The sequence below is a fragment of the Salvelinus sp. IW2-2015 genome, linkage group LG27 (genome assembly GCF_002910315.2).
Source record: "Salvelinus sp. IW2-2015 linkage group LG27, ASM291031v2, whole genome shotgun sequence".
In the NCBI taxonomy this organism is placed as follows: domain Eukaryota; kingdom Metazoa; phylum Chordata; class Actinopteri; order Salmoniformes; family Salmonidae; genus Salvelinus; species Salvelinus sp. IW2-2015.
In genome coordinates, this window is record NC_036867.1 from 24,950,410 (window position 1) to 24,978,254 (window position 27,845).

The 27,845-nt window shown below is 42.4% G+C and overlaps 1 long non-coding RNA gene across 1 annotated transcript in view; it reads left to right on the forward strand.

Annotated features, from left to right (window-relative positions):
- LOC139023108 (uncharacterized) overlaps positions 1–12,290 on the forward strand; it is a 43,438-nt gene extending 31,148 nt beyond the window's left edge. Inside the window, exon 2 of the long non-coding RNA XR_011474256.1 lies at positions 10,483–12,290. This is a non-coding gene — a long non-coding RNA (uncharacterized lncRNA). The remainder of the gene's footprint in view (positions 1–10,482) is intronic.
- Positions 12,291–27,845: the final 15,555 nt, after the last annotated feature.

Genomic DNA, 27,845 nt, shown 5'->3' on the forward strand with positions numbered 1-27,845 from the left:
ACGAGGGGGAACAGAGGAATAAATACATGTAGTGTGACAAGACAAAACAAATGGAAAAATGTAAAATGGAGCGGCGATGGGTAGAAAGCCAGTGACGTTGACCGCTGAACGCCGCCTGAACAAGGAGAGGAGCCGACTTCGGCGGAAGTCGTGACACTTATATTTCTTACTCGTTTTGGATGAAACAAGCCTGAAACCTTGAACAAAGACTACTGACACCCAGTGGAAGCCATGGGAATTGCATACTGGGAGCTAGATTAAATTATTTCCCTATACGTTCCATTGTTATTGTCTCCTACATTATTTTAACATTTATACAAACTTCAGAGTGTTTTCTTCCCAATGGTACCAATTATATGCATATCCTGGCTTCAGGGCCTGAGCAACAGGCAGTTTACTTTGGGCACGTCAGCCAGGCGGAAATTGGTAAAAATATACCCTAGCCTGAAGAACATTTATAGACATACCACAAGAGACTTGCAGCTGTTATTGTTGCAAAAGGTGGCTTTACAAAGTCCASTTGGGGGGGGGGGGTGGTGAATAGCTATGTACGCTCAAGTTTTCTGTTTTCTTTGTCTTATTTCTTGTTTGTTTCACAATAAAATATATTTTGCATCTTCAAAGTGGTAGGCATGTTGTATGAATCAAATTATACAAACCCCCAAAATATAAATTTTAATTCCAGGTTGTAATGCAACAAAATTGGATAAATGCCAAGGGCGTGAATACTTTCGCAAGCCACTGTAATTCACCCACTCTTGTAGGACAATGGGCCTTAATGAATGCATGCCACCCAGACAGACTATTCATTAATAATAAAGGACCCACAGCACATAATGAGCCAGGCAGGTTGTTCCTGTGTAACGGATTGGCTGTGTCTATGACTAGGCAGGTGCACAAGGGACCCAGTGTAGCTACATGACTAGTAGTGCTGAGAAGGAGAGGACTCTACTGAATACATATTGCATACAATATCTGAGCAGTATGTTAGTCAACCTATTGTTCCTGTTCACTCTTCAGAAGATCGGTTTATCATTGTGCAATAATGATTCTATAGCTTATCTTTGAACTAACCTAACACATATTAAATATTTGTTTTTGTTTACTCTAATTATGGTATACTAGTGGAGATATCCTGTAATTATTCCAGTAACAACATATTCCTTTTGATTGAATAGGGTTTTAAGCTGTGTTTCCTTCCCTCACACCAGTGTGGAGCTGCTGTCAGCTTGCTCTTCTAACTGAGGGTGTTTCTCAATATGCATACTACCGTGCTCCACACTCTCATGTGAAGAGTGCATTCTCTGAGGACGTTCTCTTGAGTATATTCATGTGAGGATGAGAGTGTGGAGAACGCATACAACATTACATTTGAGAATCACTCACACTCCCCCTACTGAACTACCTCGCGCTGCACCTTCCCATTCACTGAACCTTCTTCCAGCCAGGACAATAGCAACAGTAAAGACGAAACAAGATATACACAAAGCAAACGTTAATTGTAATAATCTAGCTAGCCAGCTAATTAATAAATAGGTTATGGTCCGGTTGAAATATTATCGATTATGTTTGTTAAAAACAACCTGAGGGTTGATTATAAAAAACATTTGACATGTTTCTACAACCATTACGGATACTTTTTGGAATTTGTCGAACAGAACAAGGCTTTGGTTTTCTCAACATAATGCGCAACCCAAATGGCATTTTTTTGTTATAAAGTAATATTTATCGAACAAAAATAACATTTATTGTGTAACTGGGAGTCTCGTGAGTGCAAACATCCAAAGATTATCTAAGGTAAGCGATTCATTTTATTGCTTTTCTGACTTTCGTGACCATGCTAATTTGGGGATAGCTGTTGTAGCATTGATTGCTACACTCACAAAAGCTTGGATGTCTTTCGCTGTAAAGTATATTTTCAAAATCTGACAGGATAGGTGGATTAACAACAAGCTAAGCTGTGTTTTGGTATATTTCACTTGTGATTGCATGATTATAAATATTTTTAGTAATATTTTTGCATTTGGCGCACTGCAATTCTAGCGGTTGTTTAGGAAAGTGATCCCGCTAACGGGTGTTGTTGTTCACCAATTTGCTCTAATTGGGGGAGGGGTGGTAGGGTTGGAGGGTAATAAAGGAAATATATATATTTTWAAAAATGGGTATATATACAGTGGGGAGAACAAGTATTTGATACACTGCCGATTTTGCAGGTTTTCCTACTTAAAATGTTTTATATTCCGTCTCTCACAGTTGAAGTGTACCTATGATAAAAATGACAAAAAAAKCTGCAAAATCGGCAGTGTATCAAATACTTGTTCTCCCCACTGTATGTATGTCTATGTATTTCAATGTATTTCAATGTATGTATGTATGTATGTATTTATATATATATACATATATACATAAATCACACACACTACCGTTCAAAAGTTTGGGGTCACTTAGAAATGTCCTTGTTAGCACAGCTGAAAACTGTTGTTCTGATTAACTTCCTTTGGGTAGGGGGAAGCATTCAGAATTTTGGATGAAAAGCATGCCCAAATTAAACTGCATGCTACTCATCCCCAGAAGATAAGATATGCATAGTATTAGTAGATTTGGATAGAAAACACTCTGAAGTTTCTAAAACTGTTTGAATCATACCTGTGAGTATAACAGAACTTATTTAGCAGGCGAAACCCCGAGGACAAACCATTCAGATTTATTTTTTCAGGTCACTCTCTTCTCAATGAAATTTCCTTGGGAAACCAGATTTCTAAGGGACTTTCTTGAAGTTCCTACCGCTTCCACTGGATGTCAACAATCTTTAGAAATTGGTTGAGGTTATTCCTTTGTGTAATGAAGAAGTACTGCCATCTTGAAGGAGAGTCACTTGAAGTGTCCTGTTAGATAGAAGCGCYTGACCAGAAAGCTAGCTACAGTTGGTTTTAATCCTGTATTGAACACAGATCATCCCGTCTTAAATTMTATCAATTATTTACATTAAAAAATACATAAAGTTGTATTACAAAAGTAGTTTGAATTTTTTTGGCAAAGTTTACAGGTAACCTTTGAGATACTTTGTAGTCACGTTTCACAATTTGGAACCAGTGTTTTTCTGGATCAAAAGCGCAAAATAAATGGACATTTTGGATATATATCGACGGAATTAATCGAACAAAATGACCATTTGTGATGTTTATGGGACATATTGGAGTGCCAAAAACAGAAGCTCATCAAAGGTAAGGCATGAATTATATTTTATTTCTGCGTTTTGTGTCGCGCCTGCAGGGTTGAAATATGCTTCTCTCTTTGTTTACAATGGTGCTATACTCAGATAATAGCATCGTTTGCTTTCGCCGAAAAGCCTATTTGAATTCTGACATGTTGGCTGGATTCACAACCAGTGTAGCTTTAATTTGGTATCTTTCATGTGTGATTTAATGAAAGTTTGATTTTTATAGTAATTTTTATAGTAATTAATTTGAATTTGGCACTGCATTTTCTCAGGCTTTTTGCCAAGTGAGACAGTAGCGTCCCACCTAAACTCAGATTTTTGGATATAAATATGAACTTTACCGAACAAAACATACATGTATTGTGTACCATGAAGTCCTATGAGTGTCGTCTGATGAAGATCATCAAAGGTTAGTGATTCATTTTATCTCTATTTCTGCTTTTTGTTACTCCTCTCTTTGGCTGGAAAAATGGCTGTCTTTTTCTGTGACTTGGCTCTAACCTAACATAATCGTTTGGTGTGCTTTCGTCATAAAACCTTTTTGAAATCGGACACTTTGGCTGGATTTACAACAAGTGTATCTTTAAAATGGTGTAAAATACTTGTATGTTTGAGGAATTTAAATGATGGGATTTCTGTTGTTTTGAATTTGGCGCCCTGCAGTTTCACTGGCTATTGACGAGGTGGGACGCTACCGTCCCACATACCCTAGTGAGGTTAAAGAAGCAATACAACTGTCCTTCTTTAGACTAGTTAAGTATCTGGAGCTTCAGCATTTGTGGGTTTGATTAGAGGCTCAAAATGGCCAGAAACAAAGTACTTTCTTCTGAAACTCGTTGGCCTATTCTTGTTCTGAGAAATGAAAGCTATTCCATGCGAGAAATTGCCAAGAAACTGAAGATCTCGTACTATGCTGTGTACTACTCCCTTCACAGAACAGCGCAAACTGTCTCTAACCAGAATAGAAAGAGGAGTGGGAGCAACAACTGAGCAACAGGACAAGTACATCAGAGTGTCTATTTTTAGAAACAGACACCTCACAAGTCCACAACTGGCAGCGTCATTAAATAGTACCCGCAAAACACCAGTCTCAACGTCAACAGCGAAGAGGCGACTCCGTGATGCTGGCCTTCTATGCTGAGTTCCTCTGTCCAGTGTCTGTGTTCTTTTTTCCCATCTAAATGTTTCATTTTTATTGGCCAGTCTGAGGTATGGCTTTTTCTTTGCAGCTCTGCCAGGGAGGTTTTCCGATGCCTCACAATGAAGGGCACCAATTTGTAGATGAGTAAAAAAAAAAAAAAAGCAAGCATTGAATATCCCTTTGAGCATGGTGAAGTTATTAATTACATTTTAGATGGTGTACACCCAGGCACTACAAAGATACATACGTCCTTCCGAACTCAGTTGCACGAAAGCAAGGAAAACGCTCACCAGTTACAAAGTTTAATGGCTGTGATAGTAGAAAACTGAGGATGGATCAACAACATTGTAGTTACTCCACAATACTAACCTAAATGACAATATGAAAAGAAGGAAGTCTGTACAGAATTTAAATATTCCAAAACATGCATCCTGTTTGCAATAAGGCACTAAAGTAAAACTGCTAAAAATGTGGCAAATAAATTAACTTTATGGCCCTAAAATATAGTGTTATTTTTGGGAAAAATRATTATTTTAATAATAATGTGCAAATATTTTTTAATCCAGGTGTGCAATGCTCCAGAAACACAAAGTTTAATCGTTGCCAAAGGTGACTCTAACATGTATTGACTCAGGGGTGTGAATACTTATGTAAATTAGATATCTGTATTTATTTTTTTAAATAAATTTGCCAACATTTCTAAAACATGTTTTCACTTTGTCATTATTGGGTATTGTGTGTAGATGGTTGAGAAAATATATTTAATCCATTTTGAATTCAGGCTGTAACACAACACAATGTGGAATAAGTCAAGGGGTATGAATATTTTCAGAATTTTCAGAATTCTTCGCCGCTATCTGGCTAGCTAACAGTAGTAGCCAGTCAGCCCTGTTGACTTACTATGGGCTTGCAATCTACGCACACTACAGTGGCAGGTAAACATGCCAAAATTGAGACAGCATATATTTATTAACGTATAAAGATAAAATATTGTAGTCAGGCAACATATGAAATGTGAATAGGGTATTTTCTCTCGCTTCAACTCAAAAAATGTCCGTAATTGATTTCAAGAAATGTTGTGTAATTCTTTACGTGGTTGTGTCATATTTCTGTGCATGCTTTCCGTTGAAACTTGCATCGAAGCATGCTTCAAAATATGTACAAACAGAGTATGCATTCGAGAAGTGCTCCATTTTGCATACTTGGATTTGGACTCATACTCTGACCCTCCAATTTGCGTGCTCGGAGCACAGTAGAATGCATTGCAAGAATCACCCTCGGAGTTGGCCGGCAACGCTTGTTCCTATCTGATGAGAATGTTACCATGCCTCTCTCTCATTCACTTATTATGCAAGTGTCACGTTCCTGACCTGTTTTCCTTTGTTTTGTATTTGTTTTAGTTGGTCAGGGCGTGAGTTGGGTGGGTTGGTCTAGGTTTGATTTTCTATGTTGGGATTTTGTGTTCGGCCTGGTATGATTCTCAATCAGAGACAGCTGTCAATCGTTGTCCCTGATTGAGAATCATACTTAGGCAGCCTGGGTTTCACCTGTGTTTTGTGGGTGTTTGTTCCTGTGTCAGTGTTTGGGCCACACAGGACTGTTTCAGGTTAGTCACGTTTGTTGGTTGTTGTATTTTGTGGTGTTTGTTGTTTTCCCATTAAAATATGAATACTTACCAATCCGCATCTTGGTKCGATCCATGCTCCTCCTCGTCTGAGGAGGAGAACGACTACGACAGCCGTTACAGCAAGGGCGATTGTTGCATTGTCATTTTTCCAAAGACACAAAAAGTTGTCCTCCMGCCAAATATGACAGATTTAATTTGTGGCATCTAATATGCTGTATAGCCCTCAACAGTTAAGCTAAAAGCATCTCCAGGGACATAACTCATATTTAGCAATTTTTTATAAAAACTCTTCATTAATAGTAAAGACGTAGTATTTCTCTGTGACGCATGTTGACAATTTATCCAAGTAGCTGTGAGTGTTTTTGGAAAGCATAGTCTTTTTTTTTTGCTGTTGCAATGGTCACATTGGCAACAAGGACACATAATCGATCATAACACGAAGAGTTGTGTTTAAAGTCAAACTCCGGGCTTGTCAGAGCACAACTGATTCAGATTGGCCCCATGATGATGAATTATATAAAACTCKAAACTAAAGGCTAATTAATTGTTTACTGTTTGTTTGAAACAAACCAAAGCATTGTCTGCATTCAGTGTAACTTTGAATAAGGACTGTGAGAAAATGCTACATGAACCATTATTTTACCACCTGCATTTTAGTCAGGGACAAAGAATTGCTTTCTGCTGACAGTGCGGAAGGATACCTCTTTCTACCTGACCTGTGCCCACTCCATATCACCTGGCTATAGGATAGGAATGGTGATTTCCTGCCATTGTAAGTGTGAAATGAGAGGGCTATGTGTTGAAATGGGGTGAGGGGGTGTAGACTGTTCGGTACTGTGAGTGACAGGGGTACAGCTAGGGGGTGGCATGGGAATAGGGGTCACACACACGTACATGCACAGACACACACTCACACACACACACACACACAAGGAATGGCTGGGGAATAGGGCCTCAGGCCGAGGTAGGTGTTGAAAAAAGGCACATGCACCTGAACGGACTACTGCATCCTAATAACTCCTTAGCCGCTGAAAACCTGCTCTGCTCTCACTTAGCAGCTGTGAAGGGTGTGTGCTTGTGTGCGTGCGTGTGTGTGTACGTTCACATGCGTGCATGTGTGTGCAGAGCATTACTTTCATCAGCAGTGTTATAGGTGTCTTGGAGCAGGGGTCTCAGGGTTGATTGCTCCTGCTGTTTGCATTAGTTCCCTTAATACAGTGGCCATGGCTATATCTGCAAGCCACACACACACACACATCCACCATGACTCTGTATATACACACATACACTGTTCCATATCCCTCCCAAATATATATTTTTTCATAATCCACACACGGCATGGCAATATTGTACCTACATGTGCAGAAGAGGAAGTCTGTTCTTATTTGTTTTATCCTTCCCCAAACTGTGTTTTATTGGTTCTAAAGAGCAATACAACCAGCAATAAGAAGCAATAATAGTCGCTGCAGATTCCTCTGCACACACTAGTGATTAGGATTCATGAGAGGTCGTGATACGCTGTGGAATAATTTTCATATTCAGGACAAGCTCTCTCCTTGTCCATCTCAATGAACCAGCTTCAGTCATGCACAGTGAAATATCGTTACCGTCTTTTTTGATGTCGCGGGTGTTTTCTCTCCCATCTCTCCTTCCCCTTACTAGTCTTTTTGGAAGAAAGGAAGAATAAAATAAAAATATTAATGACCTAGGTTAGCAAAAGCCTTTGTGATTTTTTCGCTCATCCTTTTGAAATTCTCCACCCATAAAACATTCCAAGAGAAGGGAGAATAAATGGATCTGACACCAGTGGTTTTAAACAGGTTTCACACCCAAACAGTGTGAACACACAGACTAAATGTTAATTTTAACCCCTTCTTTCTTTACAAATAAACTCGAACAAAGCATCTGAAAGAACACTAGAACAATTATATGTCTGCCCTCAAACATGTGACAGGAAATAATATTCTAAAGATGCATTGTGGGGACATCAAAGGGAAAACACTGGTGTTTGAGTATAAAATTGCTACCTGGTGTTTTCAAAGTTGCTTTCGTCCTGCTTCTCACACAGAGAGCTTGTGACCGCGGCAGCGAATTAGCGGCGATCTACTAGACAGTAAGCCAAAGTGATAATGACAGCCACAGTAAAACATGACACACTCATCTGATCTCTCCCCCTTCTCATTTCCTCTCAGGACCAGCTTGCTTAGGTGACTCTTCTCCAGGTTCATCTCTCTGTAGGTGAAACCTTTGTTATGGAAGGTTTGGGAATTGCTTCCTTTTAGGTGGTTATAGAATTGTAGGATATTTTTGCAGATGCAAAGTCTCAATATGGTGTTTGTCCCATTTTGTGAATTATTGGCTGGTGAGCGGACCCCAGACCTCACAACCATAAAGGGCAATGGGTTCTATAACTGATTCAAGTATTTTTAGCCAGATCCTAATTGGTATGTCAAATTTTATGTTCATTTTGATGGCATAAAATGCCTTTATTGCCTTATTGCCTTATTCTCGTTCAAAGCTTTGTGGAAGTTACCTGTAGTGCTGATGTTTAGGCCAAGGTATGTATAGTTTTTTGTGTGCTCTAGGACAACGGTGCCCAGATGGAATTTGTATTTGTGGTCCTGGCAACTGGACCTTTTTTGGAACACCATTATTTTGGTCTTACTGAGACTTACTGTCAGGGCCCAGGTCTGACAGAATCTGTGCAGAAGATCTAGGTGCTGCTGTAGGCCCTCCTTGGTTGGTGACAGAAGCACCAGATAATCAGCAAACAGTAGACATTTGACTTACGATTCTAGTAGGGTGAGGCCGGGTGCTGCAGACTGTTCTAGTGCCGTCGCCAATTTGTTGATATATATGTTAAAGAGGGTGGAGCTTAAAACTTATTTGGGATAGGGSGCGCTATTTTCACGTCCGGATGAAAAGCGTGTCTAAAGTAAACTGCCTGCTACTCCGGCCCAGAAGCTAAGATATGCATTTATTATTATAGAAAACACGCTGAAGTTTCTAAAACTGTTTGAATGATGTCTGTGAGTATAACAAGACTTATTTGGCAGGCGAAACCCCGAGGACAAACCATTCYGAATTTTTCTTTTTAGGTCACTCTCTTTTCAATGGCTTTTCATTGGGAATCCAGATTTCCCAATTTCCCAAGGGACTTGGTTGCAGTTTCTATCGCTTCCACTGGATGTCAACAGTCTTTAGAAATTGGTTGAGGTTTTTCCTTTGAGAAATGAAGAAGTAACACTGTTCAGAATGAGGGTAGAGAGAAGTGTACTCTTTGTCAGAGGCGTATGACCTGAAAGCTCGCTACACTTTGTTTTCCTCCGGTATTGAACACAGTTTATCCCGTCTTAAATTTTATTGATTATTTACGTTAAAAAATACCTAATGTTGTATTAGGAAAGTTGTTTGAAATGTTTGGACAAAGATTACAGGTAACTTATTAGATATTTTGTAGTCATGTTGCGTGAGTTGGAACCGGTGTTTTTCTGGATCAAACGCGCCAAATAAATGGACATTTTGGATACTGTATATATCGATGGAATTAATCGAACAAAAGGACCATTTGTGATGTTTATGAGACATATTGGAGTGCCAACAGAAGAAGCTCGTCAAAGGTAAGGCATGAATTATATCTTAATTTCTGCGTTTTGTGTCGCGCCTGGCGGGTTGAAATATGATTGTCTGTGTTTGTTTGATGGGGTGCTGTCCTCAGCTAATAGCATCGTTTACTTTCGCCGTAAAACCTTTTTGAAATCTGACACATTGGCTGGATTAACAACAAGTGTAACTTTAATTTGGTGTATTGCATTGATTTCATGAAAKATTTATTTTTATAGTAATTTATTTGAATTTGGCGCTCTGCATTTTCACTGGATTCTACCGTCCCACCTATCCCAGAGAAGTTAAGCTGCGTCCCTGTCTCACCCCACAACCCTGTGGAAAGAAATGTGTGGGTTTTTAACCCATTTTTAATCGCACACTTGTTTGTGTACATGGATTTTATAATGTCGTATGTGTTTCCCCCAATGCCACTTTCCATCAATTTGTATAGCAGACCCCCATGCCAAATTGAGTCAAAGGCTTTTTTGAATTGAACAAAGCATGAGAAGACTTTGCCTTTAGTTTGTTTTGTTTGTCAATTAGGGTGTGCAGGGTGAACACGTGGTCTGCCATACAGTAATTTGGTTAAAAGCCAATTTGACAATTGCTCAGTACATTGTTTTCACTGCGGAAATGTATGTGTCTGTGTTAATGATAATGCAGAGGATCTTTCCAAGGTTGCTGTTGATGCATATCCCATGGTAGTTATTGGGGTCAAATTTGTCTCCACCTTTGTGGATTGGGGTGATCAGGCCTTGGTTCCAAATATCGGGGAAGATACKAGAGCTAAGGAAGATGTTAAAGAGTTTAAGTATAGCCAATTGGAATTTGTTGTCTGTATATTCTCTCTTTCTCTCTCAACTTCCCTCCCTCCCTCCCTCCTTATAGAAGACAGAAGAAGACGACCTAGTGCTAACTCCAGACAGTACCAGAGTTCCTGACCTTTAACATCCCCTTGAGTGACTCGGGTCGGCAGGTCTGGAGATCAGCATCAAGGGCAACCGCTCCAAGGAGAACCACGCTGACCTGGGTATCTTTGTCAAGTCCATCATCAATGGAGGAGCTGCCTGCAAGGTGAGGAGCACCCTGGTCTCTCACCAGGCATTTGCCTATTCTAAATGACAATGTTTACACTCCTCAAAGAGAATGTGGCGCAGTAAGAATGAATGATTATTGAAGTAGTCTTCTGTTCAGTATTGTCCTGTATTATCTATTCTCCAATAGTCAGTTAATTACTCTCATGGACATTCACTTTAAGATGGTCAAAAGAACATGTATCACATCAACAACATTATGGCTCAAATAGAGATCATTATCCCAGAAACTCTAGACCCACTCTAATTTGCATACTGCCCAAACAGATCCACAGATGAAGCATTCTCTATTGCACGCCACACTGTCCTTTCCCACCTGGACAAAAGGAACACCTATGTGAGAATGCTATTTATTGACCACAGCTCAGCATTCAACACCATAGTGTGGTTAAAGTTCATCACTAAGCTAAGGACCCTGGGACTAAAAACTTCCCTCTGCAACTGGATCCTGGACTTCCTGACAGGTCACCCCCAGGTGGTAAGGGTAGGTAACAACACATCTGCCACACTGATCCTCAACACGGGGGCCCCTCAGGGGTGTGTGCTCAGTCCCCTCCTGTACTCCCTGTTCACACATGACTGCATGGCTAAGCACGACTCCAACACGGTCATTAAATTTGCCGACACAACAGTGGTAGGCCTGATCACCAACAATGATGGGACAGCCTATAGGGAAGAGATCAGAGACCTGGCAGTGTGGTGCCAGGATAACAACCTCTCCCTCAACGTGATCAAGACAAATGAGATGATCGTGGACAACAGAAAAAGGAGGACCGAGCAATTCTCATCGACATTGCTGTAGTGGAGCAGGTTGAGAGCTTCAAGTTCCTTGGTGTCCACATCACCAACAAACTATAATGGTCCAAGCACACCAAGACATTCGTGAAGAGGGCATGACAAAACGTATTCCTCCTCAGGAGACTGAAAATATTTGGCATGGGTCCACAGATCCTCAAAAGGTTCAACAGCTGCACCACCGAGAGCATCCTGATGGGTTGCATCACTGCCTGGTATTGCAACTGCTCGGCCTCCGACCGCAAGGCACTACAGAGGGTAGTGGGTACGGCCCAGTACAATACTGGGGCCAAGCTTCCTGCCATCAAGTACCTCTATACCAGGCGGTGTCAGAGGAAGGCCCTAAAATTGTCAAAGACTCCAGCCACCCTAGTCATAGACTGTTCTTTCTGCTACCGCATGGCAAGCAGGTACCGGAGCTTCAAGTCTAGGCCCAAGAGGCTTCTAAACAGCTTCTAATCCAAGCCATAAGAGACTGAACATCTAATCAAATGGCATTGCCCCTCCCCCTCTACGCTACTGCTACTCTCTGTTATTATCTATGCATAGTCACTTTAATAACTCTACCTACATGTACATACTACCTCAATTACCTTGACACCGGTATCCGCGCACATTGACTCTGTACTGGTACTTCCTGTATATAGTCTCGTAATTGTTATTTTACTGTTGCTCTTTAACTTCTTGTTACCTTTATTTCTTATTTTTATTCATATTTTTTAAACTACATTGTTGGTTAGGGGCTTGAAAGTAAGGATTTCACTGTTGTATTTGGCGCATGTGACTAATAAAATTTGATTTGATTTCGTTTSGACTTCATCACCACCCTGATTACTCTCCCTTCATATAGCCCTCAGTGGGCTCTGTCATCAGGCAGTTTTGGTTTTGGTTTCATTCAGTATGCTTCTCCTGTTTTGTATTATCTTCATATTTAATATTATTAAACTCACCTTCTGCACCTGCTTCCTGACTCCCTGCGTATACGTTACAATAGGCTTCTTACGGAGGTTACAATTTGTTTATAATGGTGTGAATCTAGCCACAGGCTAGAGAGAAGGCCTTCTTGGTAAACCCTTACGCTGTTGTTTTTCCCCCTCCTGACTCATTTGAAACATACCATACAGTAGCATTAATGAAGCACTTTTTAGTCCCCCAGTGTTCTGTCTGTAAGCTTGGAAGAGTCATTGCTAAGAGAGAGGCACTTGGGAAACTGTTTAAGGTCCCACTCACCCTTTCCTCCCTTCTGCTCCCCTCTCCTTATGTTGTTCAGMGCCTACCCCCCACTATTCCTGACAGGCACTTTCCTCTCATTATGAAGGATGAGTAGGTGTGAGTGTATGCAGCCTGGTTATTTTTTGAGTCCTCGTGACTACAGTGTTCTTATTCTGAGTAGCAGGACTATTTTTTGGAGTACTTAACTGAGTGACAAGAAGTGGCCTTGGATTTAAACAAGCTCTGAACGTCTGTGGGGCATTCACTCTTCAAATTAAGGTTACAATGTGCGAGAGTGGATGCCCCTGATGATGGCCTTGAGACATACAGTACTATGGACTGTTAAATATAGTATCATTTCAGTATAAGCCTATTCTAGAACAATATGTCTTGAATTAAGGTCACATCATGAGTGAGGATATAAATATGATGCTGACCTAGATGGTATAGACACACAGTTGTAGATAACCATACTATCAGAATAGGATTCGTCTAGATTAGTCTTTTCTGGTTTTGACATACAGTGAGCTGCAAAAGTATTGGCACAGTGACACATTTTTTGTTGTTTTGGCTCTGTACTTTTGGGACAAATTCACTAATAAGTATTAAAGCATAGCGTTAAAAGGGCAATTAAGCTAAAAATAGTCCCAGGGTGGTGTGGTGAGACCATGTCCTGGTATCCCTTGAGGAAGTGATACGGCCCTAGGTCAACCAGGCTCCTTCGTCTTTGCCAACTTCTGGGCTGCATCTCATATGGCACCATATTGCCACTACAGTGCACTACATTTGTTCCAAGCCCTCTAAAAGTAGTAGTACACAATATAGGGAAAAGGGGGCCATTTGAGACACAAACCAGGTTCATTAGGAGGACCAGAAGACATCCTATTCTATCCCTCCATCTTCCCACTGAACATTTTACAGGTGTCATAATGTAACTAAGGACTCCCCCAGTATCATTACTGTGACTAAACATCTCAATCAGAGGCATTGTCATGGTTTGGTCGAGCTGCCATGACAATGGTTGTGGTGGTGGTGGTTATGGTGACGGACAAGCTATACTTGTTATACTACATCAAAGTAGTCCTAGAAAACCTGCAGTGTGCCATAGGTACCTTTGCAGAGACAACAGACTTTAGTAATAGTGCTGTTTGCGTTGTTCAGCTCTCAACACATTCTGTGCGTGGTGAGTACACACATTGTAACAGACCCGTTGTAATAGGACCTGAGAACACACTGGCTTGATGGATTAATTGAATTCAGGTAAAGAGGCCAACTGGCATTAGGCATCTCTATTTCAAATGGAACCTTTGCCTCTCTCCTCCCAACCCCACCCCACCCCTTACCTTTTGAGCATAGTTCTTCCATCATACTCACTWCCGAACAAGCATAGTGTCAACGTTTTAGACAACTGCCGCCGAGCTTCTGTTCAACACCATGCCACTCAATTTCTCTCCCTAAAAATATGTAAACCCTCTTTGAGCTCACTGCAATTATCTCAAATGGAATCATACATATCCTTTCATTTCTCTTGCCTAAGAAATAATACATAAAAAGAGTGAAGATAAAAACACAAAAGTACCCCCTTATCAGATGGCAAAGGGGTCAACAAGAATACCACCCCCTTCTCAATCCCTTCTCTTGACCTCTGAACCCAACACTATCAGAAATGCCAAAGTGCTATGTGATTGGCTGGTTCAGTGGCGGTGGTGATGAAGATTAAGCCATGATTGGTGGTTAGTGCTTACCTTCCATGTTTTCTGTGCTGGGGGTGAGGTGGGGGTTAACCTCGTCTGCTACTGTTAGAGGCATAAACAAGTTTGATTGGTTAGTTTGTGCTCACGTTTCACATTCTGCATTCCGCATTTCAAATCAGAACACCATGTCTAGTACCCCTTTCCACATTGTCGTGGCAACTCAAACCATACTGTACTGGCTCTGAAATGGTTTCAACAACTAGTTTGAAAAAGGGTTTAAATTAGTCTTTATGTTACTGTGGCCATTCTTAAAGGCTGGCCTAGTCAGCCAACATGTATTTTATCACTGTAAAGAGAAAGACAGCCAATTGAAGAGCTATTGGAATAACAATCAGACAGAGATTCAATCACCATGCGGTGTTGTCAATCATTGGGTTGAGTCACAGGCGGAGTGGGTATAAAGTATTAGCATATTACTCTCAGCCACAGATAAATTTGTTGTATAAACACCCTTCTTTTCTCCCCCTCTCAGTCTGGTTCTACATCCAAATGGAATCAAACCTTATTAATGTATCTAGGCAGTTCAGAGTTTAGCATATTTTTATGGAGGTGGGATTCAAATTCATGAAACGTTAACGGTTAACGCCAATCTGATTCAGAACGGAGTGCCTGAAACAACATTAAAGGGGGGAGAAAAACACCCTATTTAGAAATACTGTATGTAAAAAGAAAAATAGTTTCAGTGGAGAAATAGCTTTGTTCAGAGCTACMTGAGGGTGATTTGTCGGTTTTGAGATGTGCTTGAGATCGCAACGGCGAGGGAATATTCTGCTCATTTCTGACACGCGGTTACGACTCGTTGATGTGCCTAATTGTCACACCCTGATCTGTTTCACCTGTCCTTGTGCTTGTCTCCACCCCCTCCAGGTGTCACCCATCTTCCCCATTATCCCCTGYGTATTCATACCTGTGTTTTATGTCTGTCTGTGCCAGTTCGTCTTGTTTTGTCAAGTCAACCAGCGTGTTACTCTGTGCTCCTGCTTTTTCCTTTTCTCTGTTTTTGCTATTCCTCACGGTTTTGACCCTTGCCTGCCTTGACTCTGAASCCGCCTGCCTGACCATACTGCCTGCCCTGACCTCGAGCCTGCCTGCCACTCTGTATCTCCTGGACTCTGACCTTGTTATGATCTTTTGCCTGTCCACGACCATTCTCTTGCCTGCCCCTTGGATACTAATAAATATCAGAGACTCGAACCATCTGCCTCCCGTGTCTGCATCTGGGTCTCGCCCTGTGCCCTTATACTAATGGGTTCCTGAGTTCTGAATAACTGACAAGTCCTTAATAATACTCCTAGTGATGCTTTGAGGCACTTGCATCTTTCGGTTCATCTTTCGCTCACAGAATAATACTGGGACATCTTAGTGGGATTCTGTCTGAGTTTGCAGTGAACTTTGAACCTTTCAGAGTTTGAGGGCGTTAGGTCGAGGCTCTAGATACCCAAATACATAAACATATCTGTCATGATTACTCAGTGATGCGAGGTACAGAGCTTGGTGGTCCTTTGGGAGTGTCTCTTAGTGTTCTCTTCTCCATGTTCCTCGTCAAATGAACACCCTAAATGAACACCCACCCACCACTGCACTTTGCCACTACTGGTCATGTTCCAGGACAAGTTGTTWATTTTTATTTATCTTTTATTTCACCTTCAAGCATAGCAGTGTGACAAAAACAACAACACAGAGTTACACAAACAAACGTACAGTCAATAACACAAAAGAAAAGAAAAATAGAAAGATCTATGTACAGTGTGTGCAAATGTAGAAGAGTAGGGAGGTAGGCAAGAAATAGGCCATAGAGGCCTGTGATAGACTACATCCAGTTTGTTGAGTAGAGTGTTGGGGGCAATTTTGTAAATGACATCGCCAAAGTCAATGATCGGTAGGATAGTCAGTTTTACGGGGGTTTGTTTGGCGGCATGAGTGAAGGAGGCTTGAGAAATAGGAAGCCGYTTCTAGATTTAATTTTGGATTGGAGATGCTTAATGTGAGTCTGGAAGGAGAGTTTACAGTCTAACCAGACACCTAGGTATTTGTAGTTGTCAATATATTCTAGYTCAGAACTATCCAGAGTAGTGATGCTAGTGTGGCGGGAGGGTGCGGGCAGCAATTGATTGAAGAGCATGCACTTAGTTTTACTAGCATTTAAAAGCAGTTGGAGGCCACGGAAGGAGTGTTGTATGGCTTTGAAGCTAATTTGGAGGTCTGTTAGCACAGTGTCCAATGAAGGGCCATATGTATACAGAATGGTGTCGTCTGCGTAGAGTTGGATCAGAGAATCACCAGCAGCAAGAGCGACATCATTGATATATACAGAGTAAAGAGTCGGCCCAAGAATTGAACCCTGTGGCACCCCCATAGAGACTGCCAGAGGTCCGGACAACAGGCCCTCCGATWTGACACACTGAACTCTATCAGAGAAGTAGTTGGTGAACCAGGCGAGGCTGTCATTTGAGAAGTCAAGGCTATTGAGTCTGCCGATAAGAATGCGTTGATTGACAGAGTCGAAAGCCTTGGCCAGGTCGATGAAGACGGCTGCACGGGACTGTCTTTTATCCATGGCGGTTATGATATTGTTTAGGACCCTGAGCGTGGCTGAGGTGCACCCATGACCAGCTCGGAAACCAGATTGCATGGTGGAGAAGGTATGGTGGGATTCGAAATGGTCGGTGATCTGTTAACTAACTTGGCTTTCGAAGATTTTAGAAATGCAGGGCAGGATGGATATAGGTCTATAACAGTTTGGGTCTAAGGTGTCTCCCCCTTTGAAGAGGGGGATGACCGCGGCAGCTTTCCAATCTTTGGGGATCTCAGACGATACTAAAGAGAGATTGAATAGGCTAGTAATAGGGGTTGCAACAATTTCAGTGGATCATTTTAGAAAGAGAGGGTCCAAATTGTCTAGCACAGCTGATTTATAGGGATCCAGATTTTGCAGCTCTTTCAGAACATCCGCTGTTTGGTTTTGGGTGAACGAGAAGCGAAGGGGGGGTTGGGCAAGTTGCTGCAGGGGGTGCTGAGGTGTTGCCGGGGTAGGGGTAGCCAGGTGGAAAGCATGGATAGCCGTGGATAAATGCTTATTGAAATTATTAATTATCGTGGATTTATCGGTGGTGACAGTGTTTCCTATCCTCTGTGCAGTGGGCAGCTTGGAGGAGGTGCTCTTATTCTCCATGGACTTTACAGTGTCCCAAAACTTTTTGGAATTAGTGCTACAGGAAGCAAATTTCTGTTTGAAAAAGCTAGCCTTAGCTTTCCTAACTGACTGAGTATATTGGTTCCTGACATCCCTGAAGAGTTGCATATCATGGGCGCTATTCGATGCTAATGCAGAACGCCACAGGTAGTTTTTGTGCTTTGTTACTATCCGGCTCGGGAAGAATGAAAAAAGGGTTGCTTAAAGTCACTGTAGAGGAGGATGTAACCGTGTTTCTCTCTGGGCSACTGGGCACAGGGTTACAGGGTATATATTTATTTTGGCAGGTAAGTTGACTGAGAACACATTCTCATTTACAGCAATGACCCGGGGAATAGTTAGAGGGATGAATTAGCCAATTGGAAGCTGGTTGTATGATTGTACGAATGGGAATTTAGCCAGGACACAAGGGTTAACAGTCCTACTCTTGCGATAAGTGCCACGGAATCTTTAGTGAACATAGAGAGTCAGGACACCCGTTTAACGTCCCAATCAAAAGACTACGCCGTACACAYAAAAATGTCCACAATCACTGCCCCTGAGATATTTATTTTAGAACAGAGGAAAAAGCACCTGCTACTGGCCCACCAATACCACTTCCAGCAGCATCTAGTCTTCCATCCAGGACCAACTCTGCTTAGCTTCAGGCGCAAGCCAGCAGTGGGATGCAAGGTGGTATGCTGCTGGACGAGGGACATGTGGGGGAGGAATAGATGACATGGCAGGGGGTTGGCCATAAAGACACATGATATTCCTAGATTGGCCAATGTCATAAACCTTCATAACTCAGTTTTAAAACGTGTTGACCAAGTGCATAGCCTACATTAGTTATTACCTAGGTCCATGCTCTTGGACTTCCGGGTCTTGATGATCTCCAGCTGATTGGCATTGTCACAACTGTTTGGTACATTTCTCCGACATGCTCTGGTGTCCGAACCCCTCCCTCTGAAAGGAGTCTTCTGGGTCTTCTGTGTGAGGACTGAGGGAACTGGGGGAGAGATGGAGGAAGAGAGGAGAYGACAGGAGTGAGAGACTGAAGATGGAGTGTGTGTTTGGTAGGCACAGCAACAAAATAAGCACCATTCAAAAACACATTCAGTACATCAATGACAATCCATATCTCTGCTCTAAAGAAGTTTACAAATAATATATGTTTTTAAATGATGCTGTTAAGCTTGCTTATCAACATTTTATAATGGATACATATTACACCGATATAAACCTATTTGGTTTAACTGCTATATAAAAGAGACTTGGATCTAGAACAATGTGGAGGGAGATATGATCTGAACAGCAGATAAAGAATTTTAATGGTGCTAGTGTCCACCATCCAACACACACACACACACACACACACAGAGAGAGAGCTGCCTGCTCTGCTCTGTAGTAACTACTCCCATCAAGGGCACTTTCACCTCTACAGAGTTCACAGGGGGGTGATATGTGGGTGTGATGACCAGTGAGGTGGTGCTCTGCTGGGGTCACAACCACTCAATATCCCCCTGTCTGGGGCAGTGGTGGGCCCAGCCCTCTATGACGTACTCCCTTTGAGAGGCCATATATCTCTGTCTGGATCTTAATTGGAAAGAGGAGAAGAGCAGGAGAGGGCAGCAGGCTATATGCGAATGAGAGACCGGTATTTGCATGCCAAGGAGAAAGCCGCAATTATGTAGAGAAAAATGACTAATTTTAGCAGAGATAGAAAGGACACTGATAATTGTACCTTTATTTAACTAGACAAGTTAGTTAGGAACAAATTCTTATTTTCATTGACAGCCTAGGAACAGTGCCTTGTTCAGGGGCAGAACCACAGATTCTTACCTTGTCAGCTCGGGGATTCAATCTTGCAACCTTTCGGTTACTAGTCCTACACTCTAACCACTAGGCTACCTGCCGCCCCATATTAAATCACAGAGATTTGCAGTGACCAAGTCAGTTGACCTTTGACCCTATGACCCCAGCCTTGAACCCTGTCTAAAGGTGGAGAGACAAAGGAAAAACTTAACACATCAGAGGACGAGATAAAGGGACAGAGACCGAGAGACATAGAGCAGGTTCACAATACAGTCTGAAAAGAGAAAGAAAGACATGTAGAGAAGTGAGAGGACAATACCCAGGAGATAGTATTACAATGGTCCACTTTACTTTCTCAGTGAAAACAGAGTGAAGTACAGTACATGATGCTGAGGACACCATCACCATTATCACAGCAACACACTACAGTAACTTCTCTGCCTTGTCAACTCTGGAGTGGAGGAGACCTCTCTCTCTCTCCCACTTTCTCTCCCTCACGCTCTCAGAGAGCACTCTACAGAAATAAGCCCTCCCTCTGGCTTTATGAAGTTACTTTCACTGTGCACTAGGGCAGTCGATCCCGTTGGCAGTGGCATTTCTTATTTGGGTTGGGGGTAAACAACAGGGCTGTGTATTTGTGAGCTTAGCGACCGACCAAACCCACTTAAAAACCACAGGCTCTGTGTGTCACCGCCCGACCGACACACTGCCATCAAAGGCTCCTTGACAGACCACCTCACAGAGCCTCACGGGACCACCTCCAACCAAGGAAGAGGTGGAGGAGAGGGGGACATTTTATTATTAATTTATCACTGTTAACCTTTTCTCCCCTCCTCTCTACATCAAGGAGCAGGACAAATGTCAACTGTTCCAAGGGATGCCAAGGGAGAGGGAAGGACGGGTGTTCATAATGGATTTACATTTCATTCACTCCAGCACAGCCAGCTCTGTCTATTGTCTGGGACAATTTAACACAGCCAGAGAGAAAGCCTGCCATATACAACGCCACCAGAAGACAGTTGGGAACTTACAGTCACACAAGACTGTCAGATGGTAAAATACCCACTGTGAACCAATTACAGTGACACACAGCTAGACTGAACCGGCAACACTACTGCACTCTGGGAGGACAAACCCAACAATATGGGCCATGACGAGCGAGGGAAGGAGACCGCACAGCAGCAACATCACCTCCTGTGTGTGTGCGCAATGTGTGTGTTGACGTATGTGCGTGCATGCGTGTTTCAAATCAAATCAAATGTATTTGTCACATACACATGGTTAGCAGATGTTAATGCAAGTGTAGCGAAATGCTTGTGCTTCTAGTTCCGACCATGCAGTAATATCTAACAAGTAATCTAACCTAACAATTTCACAACAACTACCTTATACACACAAGTGTAAAGGAATGATTACGAATATGTACATGAAAATATATAAATAAGTGATGGCCGAACGGCATAGGCAAGATGCAGTAGATGGTATAGAGTACAGTACAGTATATACATATGAGATGAGTAATGTAGGGTATGTAAACATCATATAAAGTGGCTAGTAATAAATTGATTACATCAATCTTTCCATTATTAAAGTGGCTGGAGTTGAGTCAGTATGTTGGCAGCAGCCACTCAATGTTAGTGATGGCTGTTTAACAGTCTGATGGCCTTGAGATAGAAGCTGTTTTTCAGTCTCCCGGTCCCCGCTTTGATGCACCTGTACTGACCTCGCCTTCTGGATGATAGCGGGGTGAACAGGCAGTGGCTCGGGTGGTTGTTGTCCTTGATGATCTTTTTGGCCTTCCTGTGACATCGGGTGGTGTAGGTGTCCTGGAGGTCAGGTAGTTTGCACCGGTGATGCGTTGTGCAGACCTCACTACCCTCTGGAGAGCCTTCCGGTTATGGGCGGAGCAGCTGCCGTACCAGGCGGTGATATAGCCCGACAGGATGCTCTTGATTGTGCATCTGTAAAGGTTTGTGAGTGTTTTTGGTGACAAGCCGAATTTCTTCAGCCTCCTGAGGTTGAAGAGGCGCTGCTGCGCCTTCTTCACCACGCTGTCTGTGTGGGTGGACCATTTCAGTTTGTCCGTGATGTGTACGCCGAGGAACTTAAAACTCTCCACCCTCTTGTCACGTTCCTGACCTGTTTTCTCTTGTTTTTGTATGTGTTTAGTTGGTCAGGGCGTGAGTTGGGGTGGGCATTCTATGTTTTGTGTTTCTATGTTGGGTGTAATGTGTTGCCTGATATGGTTCTCAATTAGGGGGCAGGTGTTTTACGTTTCCTCTGATTGAGAACCATATTAAGGTAGGCTGTTCACACTGTTTGTTTGTGGGTGGTTGTCTCTCGTGTCTGTATGTCTACCACACGGGACTGTTTCGTTTGTCGTTCGTGTATGTAGTCTGTTCCTGTTCGTACGTTCTTCGTTTTTTGTAAGTTCTCAAGTCCAGGTCTGTRTACTTCGTTTATTTGTTTTGGTAGTTTGTTAAAGTGTTTTCGTGTTTCATCTTTACTTTAATAAATATCATTATGTCCACATTTACCGCTGCATTTTGGTCCTCATCCGAGGAGGAGGAATTAGACGATCGTTACACCTCTCCACTACTGTCCCGTCAATGTAGATAGGGGGCTGCTCCCTCTGCTGTTTCCTGAAGTCCACGATCATCTCCTTTGTTTTGTTGACATTGKGTGTGAGGTTATTTTCCTGACACCACACTCCGAGGGCCCTCACCTCCTCCCTGTAGGCCGCCTCGTCGTTGTTGGTAATCAAGCCTACCACTGTAGTGTCGTCTGTTTGTGTGCATGCATGCTTGTGTTGTGTGTGTGCATGCGTGTACGCGTGTGTTGTGTGTGCATGAGTGCGTGCATGTGTGTGTACAGCCATATCAGCAATATCAACTCATTAAGCAGGAGGTCCAGTCCCTGAGCTCTGTTGGTTTACCCAGCTCCCAGAGAGCTGTGACTAAACATTGGGGTGTTGTGGGGATGTAGCAGGCCATAGGAGGCAGAATCCTGACCAGGAGAAGGCAAGAGGGAGACAGCAAGAGCGGTAGAGATACTCTTAATGARCGGCTATGAAAAGCCAACTGACATTTACTCCTGAGGTGCTGACTTGTTGCACCCTCGACAACTACTGTGATTATTATTATTTGACCATGCTGGTCATTTATGAACATTTGAACATCTTGGCCATGTTCTGTTATAATCTCCACCTGGCACAGCCAGAAGAGGACTGGCCACCCCTCATAGCCTGGTTCCTCTCTAGGTTTCTTCCTAGGTTTTGGCCTTTCTAGCGAGTTTTTCCTAGCCACCGTGCTTCTACACCTGCATTGCTTGCTGTTTGGGGTTTTAGGCTGGGTTTCTGTACAGCACTTTGAGATATCACCTGATYTAAGAAGGGCTATATAAATACATTTGAATGATTTGGATGCAGACTGGGAGGCTGACCAACTACAGTGTGTGACTTTCAGCTTACATGGCCCCCGAGCTCTGGCCAAGCTTACCCTCCACACGCCATCCATACTGCACAGCAACTGCTGTAGCCACCATTAAATCAGCCAATGTAAAGACATAGCATGGGCCTCAAACTATGCACATAGCAGACATACACTATAAATACATGTGACGGCCATGTGTGGTAGCAGCGGGTATAGGGATGTTGTGTACGTGTATTTGTGTGTGTGTGTGTGCATATACACTGAATGTACAAACATAAGGAACACCTTCCTAATATTGAGTTGCACCCACTTCTGCTCTCAGAACAGCCTCAATTAGTCGACACTGAAAGGTATGGACACTAAAAGGTGTCGAAAGCGTTCCACTGGGATTCTGGCCCATGTTGACTCCAATGCTTCCCACATTTGTGTCAAGTTGGCATGATGTCCTTTGGGTGGTGGACATTCTTGATCCACACGGGAAACTATTGAGTGTGAAAAACCCAGCTGCATTGTAGTTCTTGACACACTCCAACCTTGTGCCTGGCACCTACTACCATACCCCATTCAAAGGCACTTAAATATTTTGTCAGAAGTAACACCCTTATCTCTTGTATATAGCACTCTGAAAGGTGCTATACAGACTCTAACGGAGACAAGGGGGGATTCTTATATTATGGCTACATTGTCTGGGGAAAACATAAAAGCTTCTCATTCATTTCGACCCATATTTTATCTCTGACAAACACGTTAGATTACCATGATGAACCCACTGCAGATTTATTTAAAGTGTGTGTGAATTAAGTTGCTCTTGGCTCTTGGCAACATGGCATTACAATTTTCTTGAACACGTGTGAATGTGTTAATATATTGTCGTGCGTGCGTGCGCGTGCGTGTCAACCTTGTTTTATGTTCCTGAGAGGATGTAAAGTACCTCTACAGTTCAGATTTAGCTTGTACTGGAGCTGACTAATAGATAAACGGTTATGCATTCACATATCTTACTCTGGTGGTGCTCGCTCAAGTTCTAGGAATGTTCCTAGGGCATGTTGATGGCAGTGTGAAGTGATAGCACTTCTCCGGAAAGTGTATTGGCAGACTCAATGCATGAATTTAGAGATCCTATAATCCAATTATATATGTCATTCTGTGATGTGACCATGGAGGTTTGGGCCATGTACGATTTAGCAACTTCTGTTGAGAAATGGGAAGCCATATGTGTCACTACCCAGGGGCATGAAATGAAGAACAAAGTAGGAGGAACGAAATGTGTTCATACACCCTTGGAGTAAAATGTATTTTTTGTATTAAATGCATCTCTTCATCATTATCTGACCAAAATAGGATAGAAAGATAATCTTGGAGGGAGGAACTCTGTAACTAGATAGAGATTTTACTAGGTATGTTAACGGTGATACAAAAGCTCTATTAGTGTTATTTCCCCTGAAGAAGTCTATGTGTGCGTTCCAAATGGCACCCATGGTCAAAAAGTGCACTATTCTTGGTCGGAAGTAAGTCGCTCTGGATAAGAGCGTCTGCTAAATGACTTAAATGTAATGTAAATGGAAGTACAGCACTGTATAGGGCGGTGATGTGTGACAAAAATTACACATTTACCTGATTTGTTTGATATTAATAGTTAGCAATTAATACTTAACAAATAAGAGGATATTTCTGTCTTGTTAGTGTCTGTGTTTTTAAAGTTCCCTGCAGCTAATCTGGGCGTATGGTCACTAGAGATGGCTTGAGCTGACAAATGAGTTAGACTGCATTACATAGACAAGATGTGGTGGGTGTAACCGAGATAGAGATAGCCAGGAGGAGTTTAGAACAATTCCTCATTGTCTCTAAATCATCCTTGCATCTGGGAAACTAAGCCAGGGTGGGGMTAAGACGACAACCTACGTGCAGATAACGACACGATGAACCCAGAGTGGCGTATGATGCTCCTTGGTCTGCATGAAGGGGGTTGAACCAACTATGACTGAGCATTGTTAGTGTCAGCTATATATGGTACTCTGCATTTGTGTAAAGGTTAGGTTACTCGGTCCAACACTCAAGGGTGACGGGTCGACCAGCCTTATTATTGCAATAATTAATCGATTTTAAATAAAGATGATTGTTTGAAGAAATTACCAAATCTCTCAGTACTGAATTTCCACGACAGGTGTCAAACTGGAGGGCCTAGTGTCTGCTGGTTTTTGGTTTCTCCTTTAAATTAAGACCTAGACAACCAGATGAGGGGAGTTCCTTACTAATCAGTGACCTTAATTCCTCAATCAAGTTCAAAGGAGGAGCGAAAACCCTCAGACACTCGGCCCTCCGTGGAATGAGTTTGACACATGTGGTATAGGAAATAGGGTGCTATTTGGGACACACATTATGTCGGTGTCCTAAATCTGGTATTCTGCCCTTTTCCATTTGGATAATAGAGTACCTTCAGTCCTTTTCACATTCTAAAGTAGTAACTCCCATTCTGAGCAGCTTGCTCGCCATTCAAAGCTTCCTCATCCAAAATGAACTAGAGCAGAGGATTGCTCAGAAGCAAACCCAAGTCCTTAACTTGCATTTTACATCTCGTCCTCTTCCCTTTCACATTAAGTTAAATGTGTCAAACTACACGTTGTTCGCTTGTTAAAAGCATCTCCATGCTCACGATTTAACGCTGTGGCTACAGTTCTATTCTTTAGTTTCTTTCCCTTCTCTCGCTCCCTCTCTCCCTCTCTCTCTGCTCGTTCTCTCGGCCTCTGTCTGTCAGTGTGTCCCTCCCTCCCTCCCCTCCCACTCTCCCACTCTCCCACTCTCCCACTCTCCCACTCTGTCTCTTTTCCTCATCTCAAATCTGTCCATTCCTCTGAAGAACCGTGTGGTCGTGTCGCTCCTGTGCTAGATGATGCAGAGCCCAAGTTTGGACATCTGGATTCTGTGTATGTCAAACGTGGGGAGAGGTGACGAGTGATACCCAGTGTGACGTGTGGTGTTGAGAGGGGCTTCCTGGATCGTAGTGGGCCCTCACCATCTCAGGGGCCCAAAGCCACAGTTCACTGCATGAGTGCTCATGTCAGACGGCACCAAGTTGCTTTCAAACACATCACACACACAAACGCGTGCACGTGAACATGCACCCAAGTACACTGACACACAGACGTTGTGTAGATCTGGCCAATACCTCTGTCTACACTGCACGCCCCTGGCCCTCTAGGGCCGACCTGTTAGCCACTGGACTCCACCTATTAATTAACTGGAGTGTTTCTGCAGTGTTTGCTTCAAGGAAATAAGAGTCAGAACAAGAAACTCTGTCAAGTTTGATTTGAAACTAATTTGTATGTTTGCTGACTTTAGATTGTTKAATAAAGTTTTATTTTCCTCAACAAATTGTTATTGCTGAAACATTGCTTGGATTTCTTTTTTATTCAATTCATATTGCCTGGCTCGGAGTCATGTAATGATGCTCACCATAGACCAGATAAGACAAGGCTCTATGGGAGCTGACACACAGATGATTTATGTTGACGTATTGGCGAGGGGAAGTGTCCTTAAAGCTCTAATTTGACTTTCTTCTCCACTACGCTCCACACTTATTTCTCTCTCCGTCTTTGTCTTCTCTCTTTAGCTTTCTCCATGTATCTTTGTCTCTCTTTTTAGCTCCCCTCCCTCTCTTTCTCTCCATGTGTGATCATTCTCTTTAGTGGCACACATAATTTTTCAGGAACAACAATCACAGAGGAGCCGGTAGCTGGAGCACCTGTGATTTGCAGCAATCTCTTCTGCCCATAATGAATCCAGGGAGGAGCAGAGTGGGAGCAATTAAGACGCCTTTGTCTGATGACTCTAGTGTTAATCTCGCTCTCTCTTTCTCTCCGTTTTGTGTTTGTGTGCTTTAATTGAGTTTGGGTGGAGTGACTTTGGGTGAACAGTGGGGGTGAGATAGGAGAGGGTTGATGTGTGTGAGGTGTGTGTGTGCATGCGTGAGGAGAAAAGGGGGTGTTGGCATAGTGCCTGCAGAGATTTACAGTGGCTTGCGAAAGTACTCACCCCCCTTGGCATTTTTCCCATTTTGTTGCCTTACAACCTGGAATTATAATTGGTTTTTCAGGGGGTTTGTATCATTTGATTTACACAACATGCCTACCACTTTGAAGATGCAAAATATTTGTAATTGTGAAAAGAAAAATAAATCAGACAAAAAAAACTTTAGCATGCATAACTATTCACCCACCCCCAAAGTCAATACTTTGTAGAGCCACCTTTTGCAGCAATTACAGCTGCAAGTCCCTGGGGTATGTCTCTATAAGCTTGGCACATCTAGCCACTGGGAGTTTTGCCCATTTTTCAAGGCAAAACTGCTCCAGCTCCTTCAAGTTGGATGAGTTCCGCTGGTGTACAGCAATCTTTAAAACAACCTGAGGATTGATTATAAAAAAACGTTTGACATGTTTCTACGAACTTTACGGATACTATTTGGAATTTGTCTGCCCGTCATGACCTGCACGAGCCTGTGGATTACTCAACAAAACGCTCCAACCAAATGGAGGTTTGGATATAAAAATAATCTTTATCGAACAAAACAAACATTTATTGTGTAACTGGGAGTCTCGTGAGTGCAAACATCCGAAGATCATCAAAGATAAGCGATTAATTTTTATTGCTTTTCTAACTTTCGTGACCAAGCTACTTTGCTGCTAGCTGTTTGTAATGTTATGTCTACTGATCGATGTCTTCACACAAATGCTTGGATTGCTTTCGCTGTAAAGCATATTTTCAAAATCTGACACGACAGGTGGATTAACAACAAGCTAAACTGTGTTTTGGTATATTGCACTTGTGATTTCATGAAATTAAATATTTTTTGTAATTTAATTTGAATTTGGCGCTCTGCAATTCAGCGGATGTTGACGAAAATGATCCCGCTAAAGGGATCTGTGCGCCAAGAGGTTTAAYTCATACCACAGATTCTCAATTGGGTTGAGGTCTGGGCTTT